Below are 9475 nucleotides of genomic sequence, written 5' to 3' on the forward strand. Positions count from 1 at the left end.
TGGGTATACTGGCAAGAAACTGCAAGTCACAGTCATATAAAATTGCCTTTAACAACCCACAGTAATTTCCTTAACAGCTACAGTTGTAGATGTAAATTGGCACTTTCATGTGACCTGATACTTAGTGATAGAGCTGCTTAGTTACAGAAATATCAGTTCCAATTGTGGTAGGTTAAGTGAGGACTACTTGAACACCAATGTCACCAGAGGGATGGTAGACAGTATTTTCTGCCTTTATTTGCAGCTGAGGACTTACATGAGCAAAAGTGGTATATACTTTTCTCCTTTTTTCACATCATCCCTAACCAGTTAAATTTTATAAACAATTAAAGGTACACTTTTCTTTGAATCTTACAGACAAACAGGATGGCAATAAGAGCACTTGGAACAACTGTAAATAACAAGCAATGTTGAAAAGGGAAGAAAATCAAGCCAGAAATCAAATTATTTTCCATTTCCTGCAGAAAAACATACAATTCTTCTCCTCCAGCAGCTGATAGCCAAAAGAGAGAAACTCAAGAAAGAAAAAGTAGATTATGCAGAACTCAAGAATACATTACATGAAAAGTGAAGGGAGGTTATGTATCATTCAGCAAAAGAGGGAAATATGGAGTGGGAAAGGTCAATATAAGCCATGTAGAACAGACAGGAATGCAGGCCTCTCCCTGTGAGGAAGAAGACAGCTTGAATGAAAGCACCACCAAACAAGGCATTGTCCATATTTTTGACCTCCTCAAGAATATCAGCTGTGCAAAAGCTCCATAGATTTGCCTATTGTGGGAAAAGCACAGATTGCAAATCACAGCTGATTATGCACTAGAGGAGCCGGAAAGGAGAAAAGCCATACAAATTACCTGAATGTGGCAAAAACTATGATCACAAAAGCTCCCTTGTTCATGGAAGCACCTCTACAAAAGACGGAAGCCACAAAAGTGCTCCCAATGTGGTAAATGCTTTAGTGAACATGGCAACATGGTGCTACATCAGATAACTCACAGGAGGGAGAAAACATATGACTGTGCAGATTGTGTGAAAGTTTCATTAGAAATTCCCAGGTTATGAGACACTAAAAGACACACATAAAGGAATAAAATCATTTGAACATCCTTTCTGTGGGAAATGTTTCAGTGAGGATTCCTTCCTGGTGAAGCACCTGAGGACTCCCACAAAAGTGAAACCCTTTGAATGTCCTGATTGTGGAAAAAAAAATAGTCACAATTTCAGTGGTGATGCATCAGTAGATTGACTCCAGGGAGAAACTGTATGAGTGTCTAGATTGTGAATGAGAAAAGCTTCATTAGAAATTTCCATCTCATGAGACACCAGAAAACGCACACAGAAGAAAAACCCCTTCAATGTCCTGATTATGCCAATTCCAGCCTGGTGATACACCAGAAGACTCACCTAGGAGAGAAAAGCTTTGAATGTCCTGATTGTTGGAAAACTTTCAGTTATAATTCCAACTTGATGACACACCAGAGCAATCATAAATGAGAAAAACCCACTCAATGCCCTGACTCTGGGAGAAGTTTCAGTTGTAATTCTCACCTGGTAATACATCAGAGGATTCACTCCATGGAGAAACCTTATAAGTGTGTAGATTGTGGGAAAGGCTTCATTAGAAATTCCTACCTCCTGAGACACAACATCACACACAGAGGAGAGAAACCCTTTGAATGTCCTGACTGTAGGAAACGTTTCTTTAGAAATTCCCACCTCCTGAGACACAAGATCACGCACACAGGAGAAAAACCCTTTGAATGTCCTATCTGTGGAAAAAGCTTTAGTGATAATTCCAGCCTGGTGATACACCAGAGAATTCACACAGGAGAAAGGCCCTTTGAATGCCATATCTGTGGGAAAGCTTTCAGTCAGAATATCAATTTGGTGACACATCAGAGGACTCACACAGGAGAGAAACCCTTTGAATGTCCTGATTGTGGAAAATGTTTCAGTGATATTTCCAGCTTGGTTAGACACCAGAGGACTCACGCACAAGAGAAACCATTTGAATGTCCTGATTGTGGGAAAAGTTTCAGTCAAAATTGCCATCTGGTGACTCATCAGAGGACTCACACAGGAGAGAAACCCTTCAAATGTCCTATCTGTGGGAAAGGTTTTAGTGATAATTCCAATTTGGTTAGACACCAGAGGACTCACACAGGAGAGAAACCCTTTGAATGTGTCTATTGTGGGAAAAGTTTCAGTTGGAGTTCCTGCCTAGTGATACACCAGAGGACTCACACAGGAGAGAAACCCTTCGAATGTCCTGATTGTGGGAAAGGTTTCAGTCAGAATTCCAGGTTGGTTAGTCACCAAAGGATTCACACAGGAGAGAAACCCTTTGAATGTACTGATTGTGGGAAAGGTTTCGGTCAGAATTCAAGCCTGGTGACTCATCAGAGGATTCACACAGGAGAGAAACCCTTTGAATGTCCTATCTGTGGGAAAGGTTTTAGTGATAATTCCAGCCTGGTGACACACCAGAGGACTCACACAGGAGAGAAACCTTTTGAATGTCCTATCTGTGGGAAATGTTTTAGTGATAATCCCAGCCTGGTGAGACATCAGAGGATTCACACAGGAGAGAAACCCTATGAATGCCCTGATTGTGGGAAAGGTTTCCATCAGAATTCAAGCCTGGTGACTCATCATAGGACTCACACCGTGAAGAAATCTTTGAAATGTCCTGACTGTGGGAAAATTTTCATTAAGAATTTTAACTTGGTTAGACACCAGAGGATTCACACAAGAGAGAAACCCTATAAATGTCTTGATTGCAGAAAAAGTTTTAGTCTGAGTTCCAGCCTGATGAAACACCAGAGGACTCACACTGTGAAGAAATCTTTGAAATGTCCAGTCTGTGGACATTACTTCAAGCATAAATCATCCCTTATTGCACACAAGGTAATCCATATGAAGAAAAGTAGATGACTTTAGAGAATGCTTGAATTTCGTTCGTGATCTCCCATTGAAAGTGTAAGTGAGGAATGGATTGATTTAATTTTGGACTGATTCATTTTGCTCAAACATTCTCAGAATTAAATTTGTTGGTGGAGAGAAAAGGAAAATGGCTAACTACTAATTTCTGGTTATCAGCAGAAGCTTCTGGGTATTTCCTTTTCCAGAAGTAGTGAAATTCCTCAAAAAGGAATTTTGGGTGGAGCTTTTGTCTGTTGAGTGTGGAATTCCCGTATGTGGAGTTTCAGCCTTTTATCTTCATTTCAGCCAGATAGTGAGCGCCAGAATTCCGCAGCCAGCATAAAAGTAGTCCTCAAAATATAACTATGATGGGCCTTGAATTACCGTTGCATGTTGCAACGGCTGTTAAGTGAAACTGCTTTCCTTTACTACCTGAATCCTCCTTCTCTCCCTGAGGCAGCCAGTAATCAAATTTGCAGGTCACTAAGCAGAACACCGTATACTCAAGTGCTGGGGAAAACTCTTGAAGGCTTAGTGCAGGGCCAGGCTTGCTTGCCGTAGGCATCTCTGGGCCTCCCCCACCCTCCCAAGACATCATTTTGCTTTGCTTCCTAACCCTTGCATCCCATTGCCCCTTCACTCCCTCCCCCAGGGTTCCCTTACACCTGGCTCCGACCCCACCCGACCTCACACCCTTCTTCCTTTTACCTTTTGAAGCTCTCTGAACCTTGGGGAGGGAGGGAAGGACATATATCATTTGGCCTCATGACTTTGTCCTGGAAGCAGCCACCGTTTTCAGTGGGCCCTGGATTGATCCCTGGTGTGAAGTGTGATTACGGCACAACATGCCACATGGCGTCCTGGTGCAAGCATCAGCATAACAGACGCATACTTGACTCGCATACTTCTCTGCCATCTCAGAAGGGAACCAAGAGTGAAAGAAAATGCAGTCAAGTGGAAATGGTTGGAGTGCACTTAGAGGAGTTTAGCCAAAAGGAAAAGGATAGCTTTTTAAAACATCATTTCCCCCCCCCCCCAAAAAAAAAAATCCTCCAGAAGTTAAAAGTGTTTTAATCAGCTGAGAAACAGTTTGGACACAGCTTGCATGGGCTACGCAATAAGCTATGCGGTGTCTGGCCGCAAGTGGCTGCAGAAGTTAGACTGCGGTGCAAAAGGTGTCAGGGCATGGCGTGCCTACGTGCGATGGTCCTAAGTCCTTGATGGTGAAAGAGTTGGACTAGATGACCTACAAGGTCCCTTCCAACTCTGTTAATCTGATACTGGAGATTCATATCTGCCCAAATGCCGTCCAGCTGATTTTCGGCCTTCCAGAGGTTTGGGAAAGGCAATTTTCGCCCTTCCCAGGCTTCAGGAAAGCCTCTGGAGCCTGGAGAGTTAACTCCAGAAGTTAACAATTTTTTAATCAGCTGAGAAATAGTTTGGAGATAGCTTGCATGGGCTGCGAGATAAGCTATGCGGTGTCTAGCGGTGATCAGCCCTAGAAGAAGTCATGTGGCAGTGCAACAGGTGTCAGGGTGTGGACAGTCTAGCTGCAGTGATCCTAAGGTAAGCAAGTAAGACATGCCCTGAAACTAAGACCTGGTGCTTATTTTGGGGCCCAAAATAAAATAAAATTGGGTCTTATTTTCGGTGAAACACGGATATGTATATATGTATAATCTGTTCCCAGCACCTCCAGATATATTTGATGATAACTCTTTGGAATTCTATAAACTCATGATTGACCCAAGTCAACAAATTTCATAACTGAATGGACATTTGACATGTCATATTGAAAATGTAAATCATGAATTGAAGAGGTTAAGTTAGCATTTTGGCATCCTTGCCTTTTATTGTAATGGATGCCTTTGGATCTGTTTTTTTAAAAAAATATCGTGCAGCCATTTTATAAACCATCATTAAACTAACCCTTTTATGTGAATCTTGCAGGTAAAAGAATGCCAAAGAGAGCACCGTGGAGAACTGAATCACAAGCAGCATTAAAATGCAAAGGAAACCAAGGCAGCGATCAAAATCTTCTTAGTTCTTCTGGACTATCCAAAACTTTTCTTCCTCAGAAGCTTACAGATAAGAAAGACAAAGCTAGAAAAAGAGTTTTGAGCTGGACAAAATATGGAGTATCTGGAAGAAAAATATCAAAATATCAAGGGGAATAATTTCCTAGTTCAGAAAAAGAGGGAAATATCTGGAATTCAGTGGAAACGAAAAGGTCTCTTGGACAGCCAGATAAGGCAGATCGTAATACAGGCCTCACTCTGTGAGGAAGGAAACAGTTACTTGAATCAATGCTCCATCCAACAAGGGATTTTTGATGTCCTTGAGAATCCAAGAATGTCATTGGTGGAAAAGATCCACAGATCTCCCTATTGTGGGAAAAGCAAAGATTATCGATCACAGGCGATCATGCCTGAGAGGATCCACACTGGAGAAAAGCCATATCAGTGTTCCCAATGCAGCAAAAGCTTAAGACAGAACAGCTTCTCCGTTGTTCATGGAAAGGCTCACACCAAAGAAAAGTCCTACCAGTTCTCCCAATGTGACAAAAGGTAAAGCAAGGAGGGCAAGCTGATAATACACCAGAGGAGACTCGCAAGAGAGAACCCATATTCAGAGTCCAGATTGTAAGAAAAAAAATCAGTCGAACTTCCAGTTTGGCAATACACCTGAGGGTTTACACAGGAGAAAGACCCTTTGAATGTGCTGACTGTCGTAATTTTGAATTGGTGATACTATCTCTTGATTCTGTCTCTCTGTTACTGCAGCCTAGTATTGTATTGGCTTTTTTTTGCCACTGCAATACATTCTGGCTCATATCTAAATGATTGTCCACTAGGGCTCCAGGGTTCCTCTTATAGTTATTACTTGAGCCAGGTTCTACCTATTCTGTACCAGTCCATTTCGTTTTTCTTGCATAAGTGTAAAACCTTAATTTTCCTCTCCTACGAATTTCATTTTGTTAGGTAGGGCCCAGTGTTCTAATCTATCGAGATTCTATTCTCTTGAGTCTATCTTCTGAGGTGTTGGCTATTCCTGCCAACTTGGTGTCATTTGCAAATTTGATGCGTTCCTGTTTGATTCCTTCATGGATTATATTCTACTGCTTCTTTTTGTATTTTATTGAATTCCAGTAAAACATGGTTACTTGCCCAAGGTTCTGACAACTTCTACTTCTGTCGCTTCTCTATTAGTAAGAATTAGGTTGAGTATAGTTTTTCCTCTAGTTCCCTCCTCTACCTTTTGGATGACAAAGTTGTCAGCTAAGTTGGTTAGGAATCTGTTCAATCTCCTACTTGCTATATAGTTTGTCTCCCAGTTGATATCAGGACAATTAAAATCTCCCATTACAACTTGATGTTGCCCTCTTGATATAGTTTGTAATCCACATGGGTATGGAAAATTACAAATGAATAAAATTTACAGGTTTTTTTACTTCCATGTCTTGCCAATAAGTATCGTACTTCTTATTGCCGCCTGATAACTCATCAGAGGATTCACTCCATGGAGAAATCTTATGAGTGTCAAGGCTGTGGGAAAGGTTTCGTTTCAAATTCCCAACTCCTGAGACACAAGATCACACATAGAGGAGAGAAACCCTTTGAATGTCCTATCTGTGGGAAAGGCTTTAGTGATAATTCCAGCCTGGTGACACACCAGAGGATTCACACAGGAGAAAGGCCCTTTGAATGCCGTATCTGTGGGAAAGGATTCAGTCAGAATACCAATCTGGTGAATCATCAGAGGACTCACACAGAAGAGAAACCCTTTGAATGTCCTGATTGTGGGAAAGGTTTCAGTAAGAATTCCAGGTTGGTTAGACACCAGAGGATTCACACAGGAGAAAGGCCCTTTAAATGTGCTGATTGTGGGAAATGTTTCATTGACAATTCAAGCCTGATCATCAGAGGACTCACACAGAAAAGAAAACCTTTGAATGTCCGGATTGTGGGAAAAGCTTTAGTGATAATTCCAGCCTAGTGAAACACCAGAGGACTCACACAGGAGAGAAGCCATTTTAATGTCCTATCTGTGGGAAAAGCTTTAGTGATAAGTCTAATGTGCTGACACACCAGAGCACTCACACAGGAGAGAAGCCCTTTGAATGTCGCATCTGTAGAAAATGTTTCAGTCAGAATTCCCACCTAGTGACACACCAGAGGACTCACACTGTAGATAAATATTTGAAATATTGCATATTTTATTCTAGATTCTTTCACACAACAAATCCCAGAACCAAAATCCACTATCCTCCCCATCCATGCCTTATTAAATCTACATTAAAAATGGCATTGCAGGGTGTCTTTCTAAAAAGGTTAGCCTGGTGATCAGTTAGCCATGTGGTTTGATCTGCTAATCTATTTTTGCCTCTTTTTAAAAACATTTTTTTTTGGGGGGGTATTTCTTCTACTATATGTAGGCAATCAGACCGTCTTTCTTAGGCTCCATTTTCTAGGCCCTGCTGTATATGTTTCTCTGTGTGACCTAATGGATACTTCAGTGCAAGCTAATTTACAGAATTTACACCTGGCATTTAGCAGATATAAAATTTCCTCCTCCAAGAATGAAGCTTGGTGGTTGATGCTCTTGGATGCAGTCCTGGCCAGCAGGAGTGAAGCTCCTTCCCCTGGATTGTCTCGCCTACTGGTGCTGCCATGTCCTAAAATATTGGGAAATCAGTCATAAAGTTGTGGGATGTAGAGCGGTTTTGATCTCCACTGAGAGACACCCCTAAGAAAGCTGATTGTGTAATTCTGTAAAACTTTCATGAACATTGAGTGCTTGCCACATAGCTAATCTTCAAGGTAAGCAGCATCCCATTTCTCTAGGCTAAGTTACAAAGGTTGGTTGCTAGAAGTCAAAAACGAATTGATAGCATTTAATCAGTGGAAACTTGTTGCAAACACCTTAGAAACTGGAGAAGGATATTTTTGCTGCCTCCTATCTGGAGATGGTGATCAAACAGGCAACACCTGTGTATAGAAAGCGCATAATACCTGTGGTTGAGCTAAAAGGAGTTAAAATCATCGAGTACTGTGTTGCTAGAAAGGTTGGAAAGCGAGAGAAGAGTAGAAGAAAGAAAGTCAGTTGCCTTTTGAAAAAAAGCACCTTTCATACAGCTAAACCTCCTCTTCCGGATCACTCATGGGAGGAGAGTGGTGTGCAGAGCGGCTTTTCTGTTCTTCCCATGGTCGAAGCAGCAGCTGGAAGGTGAGTGGAGGGCAGGTGGGAGGAGAGTCCTGGAAGCAGAGAAGCAACTGGGCTGAAGCATCTCAGCTGCTGCTGCTGCAGGTTCCTTCCCTCCCCGAATTTAAGCCCACTGGTGCTGCAGGCTGTGAAACTGGTGGCTGCAATTCTCCTCCTGGTGGGAAGATTGGAAAAGTCTCTTCCAAGTGAAGGTGGGTTCTTTGGGAATGGCTTCCCTCCAGAGGTTGTGGGTGCTCCCATCACTGGAGGGTTTGTGACAGAGCTGGGAGGGACCTTGCAGGTCTTCTATACAGACGCCCTGATCAAGCAGGAGACCCAATATCATTTCAGACAAATGGCTGCCCTGTCTCTGTTTAAAAGCTACCAGGGATGGAGCTCCCACAACCTCTGAAGGGAAACCCTTCCGCTGGTTCACTGTTCTTAGTGTACCTGAAATGTTTAGTATGGCCAGAGCACTGTCAGCTCCAATGCCTGTAAACACCGTTCCATGGGATGTCCTAATGAATAATTTAAAACACCATTACTCCCCCTCTCCATCTAAAATAGCATGAAGACATGCTTTCAGACAGTGTCTACAGTGGGAGGATGAGTTGATCTGCCAATGTATGGCCAAACTGCGACATGAGGCGATCCCTTGTAATTTTAAAGAACTGGATGATGCTCTTTTGGAGCAATTTGTAAAACAACACATTCTACCCATTGCTATCCCCCCCCCCTTTAATGAATATGCATTCTAAAGATGAAGCTAGAAGAGAGAGTGTGGCAGGCCAAAGATTGTTAAAGGAACCGCTGCAGACCTGACACTTACATTTCTAAAACAGCATTGCATAAGAATGAATTTTCTTTCTTTAGAGAAAGAAAGAAAAATGTCAGCATTTCTATAACTATTGGGACAAGGTGATGCAAAACACACTTCCCAACACATGGGAGACATTTATTGTTCTTTCATTTCTCTCCCAGGACTCCTTAATTTGTTTCAAAAATTCTTTTCAATAAAGAGAAGAACATTATTTGTAGCAGCAAAACTGACATTTTAGCTATGCAGACGAACGATCCTGATTTTGCTGAGATCGGAAGACACCAAAGAATTCCAAGATTGTTCATTTCACTAAGACGATTCAAAAACACAGGTTACAATTTTTTTAGTTAGTCACATTGCATGTGATCCCTTTGCAGAAGGACACTCAATGACCAGGAACAGACCACGGCTGGCCTGTGGAGGAACCAAGAGGCTCTTTTGGCCTGACTCTCAAGCTACTGCCTTTGAATTTAAACATATGCAAAATTTCTAAACTTTAAAATAGTAAAATTATATTTAATCAATTTCCCT

General features: G+C 41.9%; 1 long non-coding RNA gene across 1 annotated transcript; it reads left to right on the forward strand.

Moving 5' to 3' along the window:
* Positions 1 to 357: 357 nt before the first annotated feature.
* On the forward strand, positions 358 to 6376 carry LOC309384296. Its single transcript, XR_014174028.1, has 2 exons — positions 358 to 2907; positions 4873 to 6376. It is a non-coding gene; the product is annotated as an uncharacterized lncRNA (long non-coding RNA).
* Positions 6377 to 9475: the final 3099 nt, after the last annotated feature.

The sequence above is a fragment of the Natrix helvetica genome (assembly GCF_964273705.1).
Source record: "Natrix helvetica genome assembly, chromosome: 1".
Classification (NCBI taxonomy): Eukaryota; Metazoa; Chordata; class Lepidosauria; order Squamata; family Natricidae; genus Natrix; species Natrix helvetica.